This window comes from Canis lupus, chromosome 4 (assembly GCF_011100685.1).
Source record: "Canis lupus familiaris isolate Mischka breed German Shepherd chromosome 4, alternate assembly UU_Cfam_GSD_1.0, whole genome shotgun sequence".
Taxonomy (NCBI): domain Eukaryota; kingdom Metazoa; phylum Chordata; class Mammalia; order Carnivora; family Canidae; genus Canis; species Canis lupus.
Window position 1 is genome coordinate 28,507,810 of NC_049225.1, and position 19,210 is coordinate 28,527,019.

A 19,210-nucleotide genomic window follows, 5' to 3' on the forward strand; every position below is an offset into this window, starting at 1 on the left:
AACAAATCTCACCTTGCCTGCCTGCCTGCCTCCAGTACCAGAGCAAGGCGAGAGAAGGAAAGTGCACGCACACCGAGGACAAGGCACCCCCCCCCGTGGGGCTGAGCTCCCCAACGATGCTGCATCTCCCTGACGCCCCAGCTCCTTACGCCTCCCATAACCCTGGTAAGCAGCAGGAGCAGAAGCATCAGCCCACTGCACAGCTGGGAAAATAAGGCAGCAAGAGGCTGGGCCTGCGGCGCCCCTGGAAGCCCGGGTGCTGGCTCCTGCTCTAAGGACTGCCCCAGCGGCGGGGAAGGCTTCCAGGAGTACCTGCCCCCAGGCAAGCAACATCTGCCAATCCCACATCTCACAGGGCAGCGATTCCTGGCTGTGAAGTGCCAAGTCCATGGCCAGTCCCTGGATGTACCAGCTGTGGATGGTCCAGGCCCTGGGGCAGAAGGACAGAAGTCTGAGGAAGCTCAGATGGCCAAGTAAAAAATAACCAAAGAAGAGCCACACCCTGTGGCCTAGAAATCACCACAGACACCATTACCTGGTTTACCAATTCTCCCAGGAGAAAACATTATTTCTAGCAGATGGGAGGGGGACAGCTTTAGATCCCACCTACCCCCTAGGCCTGAGCTGGGGAGCCCCCCCCAGTCTCCTCTCCTAACACGGCCATCTTGGATCCAGTCTACCAATCAGAATACCAATAGAGTGATTTCTCTATTTCTCAGGCAACTACAGCAAGCAGGCAAAATCTGTTTTAAGACTATTTATTAGAGAGAGAGAGAGAGAGCACACACAAATGGGGGGGGGGAGCAGGGGGAGAAGCAGACTTCCCACTGAGCAGGGAGCCCTACATGGGGCTCAATCCCAGGACCCTGGGATCATGACCTGAGCCAAAGGCAGACACTTAACCAACTAAGCCAGCCAGGTACCCCAAAATCCCTGTTTCTAAACCCCAGACCACTGTGGGGTAGAAGATGGTGCAGCACTGCCATGCCCATCCGTCTGCACCACTGAATGGTGGTTAGAGTTTCCATCACAAACTGAGAATCTGGATAGTAGCCTGCATGTGTAGAAGGACACGCTGTGGGACGCCTCGGCGGCTCAGGGGTTAAGCATCTGCCTTTGGCTCAGGGCGTGATCCTGGTCCCGAGATCGAGTCCTGCATCGGGCCTGCTTCTCCCTCTGCCTGTGTCTCAGCCTCTCTCTCTCTCATGAATAAATAAAATCTTAAAAAAAAAAAAATGAAGGACACGACGTGTGCACATACAAACTGATCAGATGTCCGCACACCAAGGACAGTGTCCCAGAGGGGTGGGTGGTCGGGTGGTCAGTGTCCCAGAGGGGTCACCAGGGTGACTCTGAAGCCCACCCCCTGCCGGGAATCCCAGCTCAAACACGTCCTGTGTGACTCAGGGCACCTTCTATAACCTCTCTGTGCCTCACTTTCCTCTCCCATGAAACAGGGATAATAAAAGTACCTACCTCCCAGGGTTTCTGCGAGGATGAAACGAGATAACATTTGGCACGATGCTTGGCATACAATCAAAGCTCCATTTTCCCCCAGCACAATGTTAATAGGGTTGCCTCTGGGATTCTGTGTGCCTTTCCTTTTTCTTCTTCATTAATTGAATTTTCTACATGAATGTGCATGCTTTATTGTCAGCAAAGAATAAAGCTTCTTTTTTTTTTTTTTTCTGAGATAGGGTAGAAAGAACAAGTCATAATCCCAAGTAACCCTTTCCTCGAAACACAGTCCTAAAGTGGCCTTCTCCTTGCCGGTCTGTTTTCAGGGGGTCTTCTTGTTTTCTGCTCCCTGACTCTCGCTATACCTCTTCTCTATCCGTGTGCATCCAGTAAGACTCAAGCCGGGCCTTGTCCCAGAAGCTCCTCCCATGGGCACATACTGCAACCTTCCTGCTCTAGGGCATCACCGTTCCCTACTCTTGCCCTCCTCTCTCTGGCATTTGGCCCCCACACTCCCACGCCCCCACTCTCCAGAGCAAGCTGGTCTTAACACCCGTCTCTGACAGTTTCCAGGGGGATGCACTTGCCAGAGCACTCCACCCCGCCATGGACGGTCTCAAGGGCAGGCCCACCTCCTTCCATTGCAATTTCAAAGCACTCACTCAACTTCTGCTCTGGAAACCTCATGACAACCCTCTGGATTGTGGATGAAGGGTTCAGGAGGGAAAGGAATGAGACAGGCCCACAGCTGGACTTAAAACCAGTCCAACCGATTCCAATCGAGGACTCATTCTCGGTTCTAAGGGAGACCTACAGCAGGACCCTCGGGCCAACAGAGAGGCCTGGCTCCATAAGGGCAGAACCATACTGGCCACCGTGGCACCTCTCCTTGCTCTTTCCCTTTCACCTCCTGGACTGGGCTTTGCAAAGTCCGGGGGAGGGGAGGCAGATGACCTTCCCCGTCCCTCCCCGCTGCTGCAGCAATCAGCCCTTCTGAGGGTGTCCAGAGCTAAGGAGGCCAGTGACCCCACACTAAAAGGGGAGGGGGGGAGGAGGAGGTTCTGAGCTTTATAGAAGACACCACTAGTTTTTCTCTGTTTTACGTCAAATGACCTATAACACTCCAGGCAATGGTATATTTGAGCCCTGGGTACTTAAAAGAATTTAGCGGGACAGTTTAAAATGTCCAGACTTGGAGGTGTCAAATTTCATAAACCTAAGAAATTCAGAACCCATATGCAGACCTCAAACTGGGACACTGGAAAGGTCTCTCCAATGTTCAGACCACAGATCCCATTTAAAAAAAAAAGAAAAGAAGAAGAAGAAGGCAGATCTCCCAGGCCCCTCCCAAGTTTCCAGAACTCTAAGACTGCCTAGGGGATACGGATGAGTAATGTATATACGTACGCATCTGTGTTACAACACGGCGCCCTAACAAAGATATGTCAATCACTGATAATCAAGTTTATAATCCAGGTTTTTAAGAATAACATTAGCATAACAACCAAATACAACGTGTTTATTAGAGGCTCAGTTTTTAAAAAACAATAAAGGCATGTTTAGGACAAATCGGGGAGACTTGAAAAGGACTGCATAGTAGAACATACTGGATCAGCGTGGAATTCCTCGGGTGCGATAGCGGTGGCGTGTCATGTAGGAGCACGTCCTGGGCCACACGTGACACACGCTTCAGTGTTCAGGGGTGAGGTGTCCTCATGTCCACCATTTTTTTTTCCAAGCAAATGAGTAAAAACAACTGTATATGACTATACAGACAGTAACCAGGTAAAAAAGCCACTGTGGCAGGCTGTTATCCACTGATGAATCTAGGTGACATCTGTACAGATGTTTACTGTACTACTCTTCCAACTTTTCTGTGTACTAGAAAATTTACAAAACAAAATATTGGGGAGGGCGGAAATACTGTTAGAAATTTGTTTAAAATAAAAATATGAAAAAAAATAAAATGATTCAGGATACCACTGCCTAGATCACATTTTTTAAATTATTGCCACTTTATTCGTGATTTAAAAATAGGTGAGTGGGGCGCCTGGGTGGCTCAGCGGTTGAGCGTCTGCCTTTGGCTGAGGTTGTGATCCCGGGGTCCTGGGATTAAGTCCCACATCGGGCTCCTCATGGGGAGCCTGCTTCTCCCTCTGCCTGTGTCTCTGCCTCTCTCTGTATCTCATGAATAAATAAATAAAATCTTTAAAACAAAATAAATAAATAAAAATAGGTGAATAATGATGCATGTTTTACCTACACAAGAGGGAAAATACTCTGAAAATATTTTTTTCCTCTAATGAAACAAATGTTTAGGCAAATAATAAAGAAAAAATTCTATTGTACAGTTTATTAGTGGGTATAATGACTTGAAGGAAGGAAGGAAGGAAGGAAGGAAGGAAGGAAGGAAGGAAGGAAGGAAGGAAGGAAGGAAATAAATGGGAAGGGAAGGGAACGGAAGGGAAGGGATCCCAAAATAAGGGCCTGTCCAATGATGGGCAACATGGGAAGAAGCTTGGAAATATTTTACCAAACTATTCTGGCCCCCCTGCCTGTGGGTCCCCTGAAGGCTCGGGAACGCGGGGCAGGCACTTCATCTCCACTGCCCACAGGCAGTACGGCCGTCTGGGGTTGCCCAGAGAGCCTCAGGAGCCCTGTGACCACCAACTCAGGGCCCCCGAGACCACTCACAGCCATGCCAGCTCGGAAGGAGCAACTACCCCCCAGACTCACAGCTCCTGAGGAACCGAACAGCCTCCTGCATCAGCTACACCGCAGCGCAGCTGGGCTGAGCTGGGCCCGCACCCCTCCACCCGCCCCCTCCCACCAGCCTGGACTCCGTTTCCTCGCCTCTACTCTGCCCCAGCACACTTCACCTGCAGCTCCAGGGGACTTTGCCTTCCTCAGACAGGAAGGGAGGAAAAGGAAAACGAATCCTGTGGAATTGCTCATTGGGGACTTTACAACCTGTCCCCAGAGGAGACAGGGGGCGGAGAGGCCATCTGAGGAGGGCAGCCCGGCCGCAGGAGGGACAGGAGCGGAGGGCAGCGAGCGGAGAGGCCGAGGCGCCCAGCAGCAGTGCTGGGAGCACCTGCCCGGGGCCCGCCACGGCCTGCTGGTTAAAGGCAGCAAAGGGCCGCTCCTCCTGCCAACGGAGTTATCTTTTAATCCAACCCCCGGATGACACCACCTGGCACGGGCGCAGGAGCAGCTCCCGAGGGCGCACGAGTCACGAGGCCGGGCCCCGGGTCTCTCCTTTCGGGCTGGGGCTTGCCTGGGCGCCCGCGGGCGGACGCAGGGCCCCTGCCCGCCCCCCCTCCAGGCCCCGCCGTGGTCAAGCCTGCGCTCGCCTGCGCTCGCCAGCGGCCGCGGGGAAGGGCCACGGGGAAGGGCCGCCAGGCGCCCCCTGCCAAGGCCTGGCCTCAGGCCTCGGGCCAGGGCGAGGCGGCGGCCTGGGGGCTTCTGTGGCCGGACGCGGCCCCAGGACAGCTGCCATCGGGGGTGGCGGGCGGCAGCCACCCTGTGGGCCGCTCTCAGGGCCTGCGGGCACTCGGCACATGGTGGTGACCCCGGACTCACGGGCTCACTCGTGTCCCCGCGCGAGGGCCGAGGGGCCGGGCCGCCCGGGAAGGACGCGGGGAAGGAGGGGCGGGGAGGCGAGCGCCTCAACGGGACTCGCCTTCCTTCCCGCAGCCGCGCACCCAGGCTGCCGTCCGGCCTCGCCAGGCTCGGGGCCCGCGGCCTCCAGAGGCAACCGGCCCGCCGCTGACGGCCTCCGTGCGCCCGGCGCTCTTCCTCGGGGGCAGCCCACGCGGCGCGGCGGGCCCGAGAGCCAAAACCCCAAGTCTAACAGCCCCTCTCGGCAGGCGTGCCCCCTGAGCGCCAACCGCAGGGGTGAAACCCTGACTCGCCAGCTTGGGACTCTGGGCAAGTAACCCCCCTCCCCGTGCCTCCGTCCCCTCTCCCATAAACGGGGACAGTAACAGCCCCGCATCTCCTGGTCGTGATGAGCCCCGAGACGTCAACATAAGCTCCCTTGCACACACCAAAAGTGGTCAGTAAGTGTGCACTAAGGCTGCCGTCACGCCAACCATCGCCATCATGGCCTGTTCCACAGGCTCCAGCCCAACCTTTGGACATGCATCCCCCTTTCTCCTGACCAGACCCGAGCCCCACAAGTATTCAGTTCTGTAGCCTCCCTTAGGGTTAACCAGCTCCCTGGGAGCACATCTCAACATCTACCCTCTCCTGGCAAAACCACTGCCCAGCGCTCAGGCAGGCCATCCCAGCAGCCCACTGGAGCTGACGGACGCGACATGCAACAGGGGACCATGTGGGCAGGATCCCTCTCACCCCTCCTGGCGTCAGCCTGTGTCTCTAGCCTCACCACCCCAGACCCCAAGTATCCTTCACCAGACTAACAAAGCTATCTTTAAAACACACACAACTGGGACGCCTGGGTGGCTCAGTCGGTTAAACATCTGCCTTCAGCTCAGCTCATGAACCCAGGATCCTGGGATGGAGCCTAGCTCAGCCGGAAGCCTTCCTCTCCCTCTGCCCTTCCCCTGCTCCTTCTCTTTCCCTCAAATAAATAAATAAAATCTTTTTCTTAAATAAATAAATAAAAACACACAAACACTCAAGTAAATAGATATAATCTTATTAATCCCAGGCTCCACAACTCTCCATGGCTCCCATGGCCTATGAGATCAAGTCAGGAAGTCTCACCCTAGTACTGGAAGGAGGGAAACAAATACTTATGGAGCACGTGATACTGTGCCAAGCTCTGGGCTACATACTACACATTTTCTGTGTGTTACACCATTTAATAACTTCCTCTAAGGTTGGTCTGGTTACTTCATCTTGCAGGGGAGGAAGCCAAGGCTCCGAAATATTGAGCCTCGTGGCCTAAGCCACACAACGGAGAAGCGTCAGAAGCAGACTTGGGAGGCCAGGGCCACGGCCTGAGCCCTGCCCTCTCCAGCCCCTCCCTGACCGTCCAGTCACCACGGTGCCCACAACGACGCACCACGCCAGGCTCTTGGCTCACTGCTCTTTCCTCCCTTGCCTGGAAGGCACCTACCCAACACCTGACCATTTCTACTCAGCCCTCAAAGCCCAGCTCTCCAGTTACACCCTCCATGTGATGGCCCTCGGCCCAACTCTCCCTTCTGTCAGAAAACATTAATCCCTTGCTTGGCTGTGCTTTCTGATGCCGTCTCTAACCACATTAGAGCACAACTTACCAGTCCCCCAGCCAGCGGCACCGCTACCTGCTTCATAACGTAGGTCATTCATCTCAACACCATCCCAGCTCAGGGTGGTGGCGTGAGTAAGGGAATGAATGATCTCCCTTCTAGACTTACAGACCAGGAAACAGGACAGTCAGAGGTGGACCTGACCTTTGCAGGGACAACTGGTAAACAGCCTGTCTAGAGTAACCTGCTGGAGATTACACACGGCGAGCAGTTCTTCCTTAGCTGGGGACACCTGAGCTCCAGGGTTAGGACGTAGCTCAGCCACAGGGTGATGGCGAAAGGCAGCCACAGGGTGATGGCAAAAGGCCCCCACCCGGCTGGGGGCCGAGCTCCCCGCCTTCTCCACTGCCCCCTGGTGCTCAGGCCCCGGGCCTCCCGGCTCTCTCCCCCTGGACATGGGAGGCAGCAGTCCACGGCAAAAGCAGCTCCTCTCCGCTGACCTGGACAGAAAGACGCCGGGGCCTGGAGGGGACCTCAGCCACCAGCACCCTGCTCCCACGTCGCCTAGGGGAAGAGGCCAAGAGGAGCTCTGCGTCCTGACCCACTTTTCCCAGGGCTCCCTTCCCAGATCTGGCCTGGCCCCAGTGAGATCCTTCTCACCTCGTGACATCACACACGTATTGGTACAGAGAGGATGCTGCCTCATCGAAACCACGCTAAGACTCCACCTGACAGTAAGGAAAATGGTGCCTGGAGGTAGGTCCCTGGGCTGTGCTCCTCCGGCGCCCACCAACATCACAGGTGGCCCTCAGGATGGGATAGATGGGCCGCTCTGCTTCCCTTCTCCCAGCAGGCTCACATACGGAGGACACACATGCATAGATATCCCTGAGGTGGGGTCTCCTGCATGCTGGAAATGTGGATACAGAGACCAACCCACCCCCAGGCTGTCTCAGGACCCCCGTGGTGAGGCCCAGGAGGCCCATTTTTCAGGAGCTTCGGGGTGGGGGGGGGTAGGGTTCTCAAGAAGACTGCCTAGGCCACACCTGGAGAAACCTAGGAGCAACTCAGTCAGAAGCGTCAGCCTGGCAACGTGCATCAAAAGCCCCAAAGATGCACATGCCCTTTGACCCAGTGGCAGCACTTTCAGGAATTCCCCCTGAAGATATAAAGAAACCCACAAATACCTATGCATGGGTGCCTGGGTGGCTCAGTCAGTTCAGAGTGAGCCTTGGGCTCAGCTCATGATCTCAGGGTCCTGGGGTCGAGTCCTGCATCGGGCTCCCTGCTCAGTGGGGAGTCTGCTTCTCCCTTTACCCCTCCTGCTCATGTTCTCTCTCTCTCTCGAATAAATAAAATCTTTTTAAAAATAAAATCTTTAAAAAAATAAAATACCTATTTTTAAAAAAACTACACAAATATCTATGCATAAGGACATTCACTCAAATATGATTTATACTGAAAAATGGGGAATCTGAATCTCCAAGCAGGGGGAACCAGTGACACACAGCATAACAGGGCAATACTGTGCATCCATTAAAAATGATTCCTTTCAGGGGATCCCTGCGTGGCTTAGTGGTTTAGCGCCTGCCTTCGGCCCAGGGCATGATCTTGGAGCCCAGGATCAAGTCCCGCATCGGGCTCCCTGCATGGAGCCTGCTTCTCCCTCTGATTGTGTCTCTGCCTCTCTCTCTCTCTGTCTCTCTCTCTCTGTCTCTCATGAATAAATTTTTAAAAAATCTTAAAAAAAAAAAGATTCCTTTCTCACTCTTGAAAAAATAATTGTATAGTGGTTATCTCCACCTAGTAAGATGATCTGCAAACTATTTTCCTTTTGATTATCTACCTTTCCTAAATTCTCTACCATAAACATGGCTAATTACATATTTTTTTAAACCAAGTAACCTTTCTGTTTTAATTATCAGCATCAGGCCTAAAACTTGAAGCCCCATTCAGGCAGAACAGGAAGGATCACAGGGAGCATCTATTCCAACCATGAACGTGATAGAAGGACTCCTTCCCTGCCATGCTTGAAGTTCTACTTGAATACCTCCAGCAGCCAGAAGCTCATTCCCTTCCCTAAAGCAATACTTTCCAGCAATAAAAAAAAAACCATTCCTTATCCTAAACAGGATTCCTGAAGCTAAAATCCCATCTCCCCATTCAGTTCACACTACACGGCATCACATGATCAATGAACACATGGAACAGAGCTGTTTTCTTAATGAACTGACCTACAAGGTGACCACCCATACTTTCCCAATATGACCAAGATGAGAACGTGGGGTTTTGCAAGCATTGCTGACGCCTCTTCACAACACGCGGTTTAAGTCAGCACTGTTCACCTCTTACCTACCACAATTACCTAGATGCTTATTAAAACACCTGCATCCCTACCGAGTCCACTGTTCCGTGAACAGCTGCCCCTGCCCAGTGGCGCAGTACCAGTATGGGTAACTCTTCTCTGAGGCCACTTTTGGGTGAACCATCTGCTTGAGGTTGCCAGCTTGGCCAAGACACACAGATGCCACACCACCAAAAGCTGAGCAATCAAGAACAAAGGCCCTTCCCTCAAAGACAGCAGCCTGTAGGAAAAAGTGAGGTTCTTTCCTCCCCCTCTCATTTTATTTCCTTTTATTCCCATTTCCCTGACCATTCTCTTCCTGCACATCCATAGGCAACCATTCCTTTGTGTTTATGTTGTGTTCTTGCGAAATGGGTATTATCTGTATGATTAATTTACATAATAGCACTGTATTATCCATCTCGGTTTACTTTGTCACTGGGCACTGTACTTTAAGATCTATCCCTGGGCCACGAGCGTCTCCTCAGTCATTTCAACTGCTGTGGATTGTGGGTCCGGGCCCACCGCTGCTCGCATCAGCTCTCCCTAGAATGGACACTACCCTGTAAGGCACTGCAGTGAACCTGTCCCCTCAGGGACCTGTGTGAGAGGCTGGGCGATCTCCGCCCAGGAGGAGGCTACAGGGTCAGGGCTTTGTGGGGACCCTGGCAGAGGCTCCAGGATGGCTGCACCAGCAGGGCTAAGTTTCTGTACCCCAACGCTCTGCTGTGCATGGACAGCATCCACCTTGCTTGCTTGCTTGCTTGAACAGGGAGAGAGCAAGCACGCAAGTAGGGAGTGGGCCGAGGAAGAGACACAAGCCGACTCCACTAGGAGCATGGAATCCAACACAAGACTTGATCCCAGGACCCTGAGATCATGATCTGAGTGGAAATCAAGAGTGGAACACTTAACCGACTGAGCCACCCAGGCACCCCAGCATCCAGCTTTCTCGTTGCTGCCAGCCCAAGAGGTGGAAAGGAAGAGAGTTCACAGTGGATTCTTCACAAACCTGTGAGAACCACACCTGCTAGGAGAACAGCTGGCAAGGCATTTGCTACAGTGAGCGTCAATGGCACTGACTGGAAACAATTGCTCATGAATACAAATCTCCACTGGGAGACCTCGCTGCCCTGAGCTGTCACAGCCTGCTGGAGCATAAACATCATGCACCGGCTTGCAAAATGCCATGGAATTGCCTGCTCTGCTCGGTTGGCAGAGGGTCCTCCCGAGGGAGCCTACTGTGGAGGGGTGGGAAGCAACAGAGTGCAGCTCTCATTTTTTTATCTGCAGTCACACGGTCCTCCTCCTGCTGCTGGTTACTCACGGCTCCGGGCACATGTGACTCCCCATGTGATTGGACAGCACCTGAAGCAGCCTATACCTGCTCAATGAGTTCCGGCAAGGTCAAACTGCTCTGAAGGTTGCCAAACCCTAACTGTAACCTCCATGCTAACATCACAGATCAGGAGCCTGGAGCTCACAGACCAGCACCAGTCTGTAGACCACACCGTGAGTGTGGAATAGAGTGGGGGAACAAGCCAAACCCACCCAGCCTGGATCTCACAGTTTCAGGTGGCACTTACACAGCCGGGAGACGGCGGGGGGGGGGCCCTAATAACAACATAAAGAACAGTCTATGCTTACACAGTGCCAGGCACTGCTCTAAACAATTTCAAACAGTAATTCCTTTAATCCCTGCAGTACAAAGTCCTACTACTACCCTCGTTTCACAGATGGGGAAGCTGAGACACAGAGAAGGAAGGTGACTTTGCCCAGGTTTGAGCCCAATACTTGGCTCAGATACAGACTCTTAACCATTCCACTGAACTGACTCCCAAAGTGACAGGGCCTCCTCAAGCTGTTCCCTCACTTGTCAGGTGGAGTAAGGACCCCCAAAGGGTTGCTAATGAGAGGAAACGAGACAATGAACACAAAAATAATAGACCAAGCATCCTGCGCAATAGAAACATGTACCATCTACACAGCACACAATCATCTGCATGCATGGGATCGTTTCCCTGCACCGTCCACCTCCTTTCACACGGGCTCTGGGAAGGAGGTGGTGTCACAGACCCCATCAAACAAACCAGGATAAGGTCCGGAGAGGCTACATGAAGGGGCCAGGGGACACGGCCCAGAGCTCTCACAGGCTGACTTCTACACACCCCGGCTAGAACTCACACACTCGGACCTTAGGAAAAACTTAGCTTTTCAATCCACCTAACAAATCAGAGAAAGCCAAGCGGGCATCTCCGAGGACTGTGGGAAGGCCGTTCAGCCTACACCCCTCCCCCTCCTCCTCCAACCCAGCACCCCATGCCAGCACTGCCGGTTCCCTCCGGCTGCACGCTCAAGGCGCCTCACAGACAACCAATCATAGGGAGAATGACTGGAAGCAGCAACCAGACCTACCCTGTGCCTCCCGGGGCCGGGTTAGCCTGGCCTCATCTTCCCAGCACCTGCTGAGTGCACATCCCAAGCAGAAGCCTGGGACTCCCGTAAAGACCCACTACTCACAGGATGGATTCCGCGAGTCTCCTGCTCTCGCCCTGTGTACCGCCTTCACCAGGCCTGCCTTCCCCCTTGCGTGTCTCCTGCACCCACCTAGCCCGTCAGCCCTCTGCCCCTGCCCAGCGCACAGTACACTCCAGTCTCCTTAAAGCAACCTCATCTGCTCCGGGGCATCTGTACGGCTGGACAGCTGCTCCTTTGGGTTGGGGCTTTCCAATGAGACAATAAACTCCTAGTGGGCAGGGCCCATCTTTTTTGTTGTTCTGAGAAACACATACCATTTGCTTTAAACCACCAAACGGAAGGCGAGGAGTAGCAGGTCAATAAGCTGGGCTGATTACTTTCTGGCATTTCTAAAAGCTCCAGGATAGAGCAACCAAGAGAAAAAACTCTGATGAACAAGGGGCTATATACTCCAGCTAAAAGAACGTTTTGGTGCGGGTCTCTGGTGCTGTTCACAGGTGATGCTAATGTCTGTCTCACCTTTTCATGCTCCATACTTGGCAGAGCAATGACCAGGGACATGCTGCTCGTGTGACAGGTGGGGAGACAGATGAATGGACAGATCGACAGGTAAAATCTGGGTCTGAATCTAGGCTCCACCCTAAAGTCAGGTAAACTCATGCAAGAAGACACTGTGGTCAGCTCCAGTGAGTGTTCATGAGAAGCCTTAAAATGAGGAAGGTTGAGGGATCCCTGGGTGGCGCAGCAGTTTAGCACCTGCCTTTGGCCCAGGGCGTGACCCTGGAGACCCGGGATTGAATCCCATGTCGGGCTCCTCGTGCAGGGAGTCTGCTTCTCCCTCTGCCTATGTCTCTGCCTCTCTCTCTCTCTCTCTCCCTCTCTCTCTCTGTCATAAATTTTTTAAAAATTTAAAAAAAAAAGAAAAAAAAATGAGGGAGGTTGAGAGCAGAAGAACGACCTTACACGAAATTCCCCAACTTGGCACAGAAAGTAAAGACAACTGCTCACTGCTTTGTTTCCTCTCCCTGGGCTCATAAACTGGAGAGAAAATAGGACAGGATTTATAAAGGTGGTCTGACATTTTCTATCAGAAACAAGTCAAGGAGAATAGACAGGCTTGTATGCTCTCATACACGTAGACCCTAAATTCTAAGCTGCCTCAGGTTCAGCTGTACTCTTTCCATAGAAGGACCCAGAAGCACTACATTTTAGTCTTTCATTACTTTTTTGCTTTTTCCTAGATCCTGTTCCCACCAAGTTAACCATGGAGGTGGGTCCCAACTCAGGATCCACGGGCCTTTACCCTCTTATCTTTGTTCAATGCTTTCTCCTCTGGAGCAAGAGGCTCCATGGCATCATTTTCCTGTCTGAACTCTGTCCTGTGACTAAGCAATAAGAAGCCACGGCAGGCAGCTCTGGATGTTTCTGCTGTGTCACAAAAGAATGAGACAAGGAGGTACCTCCTGCCAATATCAAACCCATCCTCTGACTCAGCACTAAATTTAGATGTCACATCCTATGTCTACATCCAGAGAGTCCGTCGGTTTGACAGGTGCTGAATGAATGAACGCTGTGACAAGGAGGGGAGGGGTGTCCAAGGCTAGGGACCAGACGTCTCAATGGGGACCTTCATCGGATGGGCCAGAGTCCAGAACAAATGCAGTCTTTATAAAGAAACTGACAAGGACTCCAAAGCCTGCCCAGCCTCTTAGCAGCTGGTGGCCCTGAGCAGGCCGACAAGCGTCTCTTGGCTCAGTGTGCCCATGTGCAGAACGTAAATACCAACTGCACAGACTGATAAAGATTTTTCTCAATGGTCAGGCATGAGAAGCTACCGTACAGCCCCATGAACAGAGATGCCTGTCATTTGCTCAGCCTCACTGGAAAGGCTGGGACCTGCAGAGCCAGGCCCAGATCAGGAAAAACCAGCCAAGGTTCCCGAGACTCCCCACCCAGCTTGTGGCTGGCACAGACACCTTGGAAGGAGCCTCAACCTGCGAAGAAGATACCTGGGTCCTGTGCCCACTCTGCCAAAGACGTGCTCTAAGAGCCCGGTGGAGTCTCTGTGTCTGTGGACTGCTGTTGCTCATTTACAAAAATAAGCTGTTTGGGCAAAGTGGTCTCTAAGACCCCTTCCAACCTTGATACTCCACAATGTTAAGCTGCTTAAGAAACACCAACAGGAAATGAAACTTCTGACCAGATTAGAAGAAAGAGAGGCTACCCTGAGTAAGAAGAGATATTATTGGGAGTATTGATTCTAAGCTGCTTCAGGTTCTAATTCATTTTTTTTTTAAGATTTTATTTATTTATTCATGAGAGAGAGACACAGAGAGAAGCAGGCTTCCTACAGGGAGCCCAATGCAGGACTTGATCCCAGGACCCCGGGATCACGACCTGAGCCGAAGGCAGACACTCAAACCACTGAGCCACCAAGGTGCCCCAGGTTCTAATTTTTTTAAGCATGACTTCTTATATCACAATATAAAAACAAAATTAAGTTTATTTCCATTTGGTATCACATCACTCCCTACTGGCCAGACAGATTTTCACACGTGGACAGAAGATTCACAATGGTCAAAATGAGGTCTAAGGAGATTCCCTTGGGGGTCCCACGCCATTTTAAAGGACATATACCATTCAGACAAGTAACCCGAAGTTAACACAGAAAGAGGCCCGAGAACACTGCACATGGGCACACTGAGCCAACTCTGGCAGCAGCTCAGAGTTGTGGGGGACCACCACCTGCTTCCCACACAGGCAGCTTCTGGGGCTCCACGTGCAGGCTACGCATCAGCAGGGCCTGATTTATGCATGCGGCAATGGCTAACAGTTCTTTTATGCAATGTAGGGGTCATGCCGGTTAGTGACAATATTAAAAAAAGAAGGGGGAGAAAAAGAAGGGGACTCCTGGGTGGCTCAGTGGTTGAGCATCTGCCTTGGGCTCAGGGCGTGACCCGGGGGTCCTGGGATCGAGTCCCACATCCAGCTTCCTGCATGGAGCCTGCTTCTCCCTCTGCCTGTGTCTCATGAATAAATATACAAAATCTTTAAAAAATAATTTAAAGAAAGAAAGAAAGAAAGAAAGAAAGAAAGAAAGAAAGAAAGAAAGAAAGAAAGAAAGAAAAGAAAAGAAAAAGAAAAGAAAAGAAAAGGAAAGGAAAGGAAAGGAAAGGAAAAGAAAGAAAGAAAGAAAGAAAGAAAGAAAGAAAGAAAGAAAGAAGAAAGAAAGAAAGAAAGAAAGAAAGAAAGAAAGAAAGAAAAAATTTTCAAAAAAGGTAACCACTTCCCACTCCAAGGGCCCCCAACAGATGGGGCTGCACTCTGCTCACAGAACTGTCTTGGATAGCAGACAGTGGGGACTTTTTAGTGGCCACATTGTGATCATCTGTCATTTCTGAGAGCATGGGTCATCCCAAAAGGAAACCTACGAAGGTAAACAGAGGAAGCAGACAAAGACAAGAGTATCTGGTGGAGACACGGCTGTCACCGATGGCAGCCTCTATGTCCAGCTATGACTCACCAACTCAGCTCCACTGAGTCAGAGGAAGGTGAGGCTTGTGGGTGGCTCCTCTCTCTCTCAGCATGGGGAGCATCTTGAAACAAAAGCACCCGAACAAGCGGTTTTCAGACTGTGTTCCGTGAACCCTGGAGAGCCCCGCGGATCTCTGCAGGGGGGCCTCGGGGAGGCCACGAGGAAAACAGATGGGCTCCAGGCCTCCACACCCAGTCACCACAGCACCTTTCTGTCTGCTTGACACATCTGCCTTTCATATACAAGTCTGCTCAATGAAAAGAGCCCTACAACTTAAATCAATCAATCAATCATAGAAAACATTTACACTTCCCATGTTTTCATTTAATTGTTTGTAACAGCTCCATGAGGAAACAGAGGCTGAAGAGGCTTATGGCTGGACTCCACAGCCCCTTCTCCGGGTAACCACCCTGTGCACACCTGTCACCTAGGTGAACTCTCGGGAAGGCCCTACAAGAGTCCACGCCATGGCTGGCTGGCACTGAGAAGTCCTTCCATAAGCAAAAGACCAGGGGAAGGGTAGCTGCCAGGGATTATAAAAGACACTCAGAAGGGAGTCATCAACTAAATGCAATGTGTGAGCCTTACTAAAAATCCTGATTTGAACAAACCATCTATAAAAAGTCATTTCTGAGAAAACATAGAGTATCAAGTAAGAAGGAGAAGACATGAAATAAGCATGAAGGGGCGCCTGGGTGGCTCATTCAGTTAAATATCTGCCTTCAGCTCAGGTTATGATCCCAGGGTCCTGGGATGGAGCCCCACATTGGGTTCCCTACTCCTCGGGGAGCCTACCTCTCCCTCTCCTTCTACCTGCCGCTTCCCCTGCTTGTGCACATTCTCTCTCTCTCTCTCTCTCTCTGTCTGCAAAATAAATAAATGAAATATTTTTAAAAAATAAAAAATAAATTACCATGCATGCATTTTGTCAGCTGGCTGGCTATGCTTTTTTAAAAGGCCTTCTTATCTCTTAAAGCATTATGGGGAAGCAGTAGGCTGTCTGGGGCTTGAAATTACTATGGAAAGTGAGAATTGTTGGGAGAGCAGGGTGTCCATTATATTACACACTCCGTCTCTGCGTGGGTTTGAAAGTCGTGTGATATAAAGTCTAAGAAGAAAGGAAGGAGGGAGGCAGGTCCCTCCTTAAGTCGAATTCAGTTGTACCTCCCAGTTATCTTTCACCTGTCAGCCTGTTTAGCTCTCTGGGGTCCAAGAAAATCGGGTCTCATCACTGCCCTGTGTCCTTCTGAAAACAGGCATCCAAGCCCCTCTAAGTCTTCTTTTCTACAAAATAAGCTCCTCCTGAGGTCCTTCCTGAGCCCATGACAACTCCCTCCTTAAAATGTGGGCTACAGGACGAAAATACTGTGAAAGCGTGTTTCTGAGCAGCCCCAGGAGGCAGGGCCTCCTAGTCTGCTGCACAGTCTAGACAGACTCTGACTCCAGGTATGGCCTGGGCCCTACGATACTGATTCCCGGCACAGGTGGGACACTGGCTCTCCATTCAAGGGCAGGACGGTTAGAAGAGCAGCAACAGCTCTCACCTCACATAAGTCACCTCGGTCCTCACCAAAGCCCTTGGAGGAGAATGCTATTCGCCTTTTTACAGATAAGGAGAAAGAAAAGCCAGAAGGGAAGGAAGTTGAAGTCCCACAGCCTAAGACAGAAGAGCCAGGATTTAAACCCCAGTCTGTGGAGGGGGGCATCCCAAGACTGGTTTATGATACTCAGCAGTCTCTAGCCTTGTGGCCTCTCTCCCTGGCTCCAAACCTACCAATGACGTTCAAGCCACCTGGCTTGTTCCTCCAGGTCAACCAGTCGACCACCTTCCTAGCACTCTGGGGGTAGAGACTATCTTCCTGCTCCCCAGCCCAGCACCAACAGTTAGCCAGTCCCAGACCAGCAGTTGTCCAATCACATGTCTCCACAAGGCACCCCTGGAAACCCTAACTGGGGACCAAAGCCCAGTCCTGCTCACTCAGACCTAAAGAAGACTGCAAGACGCAGCACCTGGCTGGCTCAGTTGGTGGAGCATGTGACTCTTGGTTTCAGGGTCATGAGTTCAAGCCCCATCTGGGGCATAGAGTAGAGGAGGGGAGGGGAGGGGAGGGGAGGGGAGGGGAAGAAAGAAAAAGGAGAAAACTGCGAGAGACTTAACCATCTCCAAGAACAGCCATCGCAAAATCAGACCTCATTCTTATCAAGCCACACCGGGGAATTGGGAGGCCCAGGGAGGTCATACAACTTACCCAAGGTCACACACCCTCAACATCTACTAGTCCCAGAATCTACTGCATATCTAAGTTACCCACACGTCCAAAAAATCTATGGGCCCTAGAACCACACATGCCTCTTGCAGCTGATACTGGAGTTTAGAAGATGGGAAAGGTCAGGGTCTGGTACCCCGAGAGAAAGAGCGAGAGCAAGCGCTGGGAGAAAGTCTGAAGAAACGATGGTATACGTTGATGCTCCAGTTGCATGCACTGATGTTAAAGTTTCCCGAAAGTGCACTTCTCAGAACTCTGATGTCGCAAGATGCTCAATGAAAAAAGATATTGTGGTCAAATCCATTTGGGAAACGCTGCCTGGTGCACCCACTCCAGTGAAATCCCTGAAGCACACTGGGGTATTAGGGCTCTCAAGAGGCTCCCAGTAAATAAGTCCTGTTCAAACCAGCACTGTTCAGATGCTTTGACCACAGAACCCTTTTGTCAAGCTACGCCACTAACATCCCACCGGACCAGTGATGAGAAGATGTTTCCTTGGGAAATGCTGACCTAGGCCTTCTGAAAGAAAATCTTGATAGCCATTACCCTGGATCCAAGACTGAAAAACAAAACCAACCCAGAATGGGAAAAGGAGGAAGTGTGTACAGAGCAGAAATAACTAACATACTTCAGGGCCTTTGGGGATGGAGATATTAGTATTGGAAACAAGATGGAAATGTGTGAACACCCCTCGATGGCCAGATATGAACACTGCTGGGATTGTACAGTTAACTTTGGTCCTCAAGCGTCCCAGGTGACTACGGAAACTAAAATCCTTCTTTAAAGTCCAAAGAAACTGTCCTGAGACTTTCCAAAATAGGTGGCAGGTAAAAATCCACAGGTGTTAGAAGAAAAAAGGAAAGAAAATGTTGGAATCAGGACTCCAGCCAGGCCATTCACCCTTGAGTCAAGATGCTGTGGATAGTATGGATTTCATAATTAAAACTCAAGCACACCACATGATGGTTCCTCAAAAAATTAAACATAGAATTACCAATAATTCCCAAAAGAACCGAAAGCAGAGACTCGAAGAGGTATTTGTATACCAATTGTGACAGCAGTTTTATTCACAAGAGTTAAAAGGTAGAAGCCGCCCAAGTGTCCACTGACAGATAAAAAAAAAAAAATGTGGTCTGCACATGCAATGGAATATTATCCAGTCTCACAAAGGGAGGAAATTCAGACATTTGCTACAACGTGGATGAATCTTAAAAACATTATGCTCAGTGAAGTAAGACAATTACAAAGGGATAAATATTATATAATCCCACTTACATGCCATACCTAGAACAGTCAAATTCGTAAGAGACAGAAAGTAGAACGGTGGTTACCAAGGGTGGAGAGAGGAGAAAACAGGGAGTTGTTCAATAAGTACAGAGTTACAGTTTTGCTAGATGGAAAAGTTCTAGCAATCTCTTAAGTAAGGATGTGCGTACACTTAATGTTACTCAACTATACACTTAAAAACGGTTACAATGTAAATTTCAGGTTACGCGTTATTTGCCATAATTAAAAAAACTTTTAATCAAATAAAAATGTTTTAAAAGTGAGGAAATTCTGACACATGCTAAGTGGGAATGAACGTTGAGGTCACCATGCTAACTGAAATCATCCCATCAAAAAAGACCAATACTGTGTGATTCCACTTCTATGAGGCACCCAGAGCAGTCAAAGTCAGAGACAGAAGTAGAATGGGGGTTGCCAGGAGCTGAGGGGGAAGGGGACAATGAGGAATTACTGTTTCACACATACAGAGCTTCAGTTTTGCAAGATGCAGTTCAGGAGATAGATGGGAGTAATGACTGCTCAACAATGGGAATATACGAAATACCACTGAACTGTACACTTAAAAATGGTGAAAATGGTAAATTTCATGTTATGTATATTTTGCCACAATAAAAACAGAGGGGAAAATGGTTCAATGGTA

General features: G+C 50.7%; 1 protein-coding gene across 2 annotated transcripts in view; it reads right to left on the reverse strand.

Annotated features, from left to right (window-relative positions):
• DLG5 (discs large MAGUK scaffold protein 5) overlaps nt 1–19,210 on the reverse strand; it is a 119,439-nt gene that overhangs the window by 93,113 nt on the left and 7,116 nt on the right. The window lies entirely within an intron of this gene.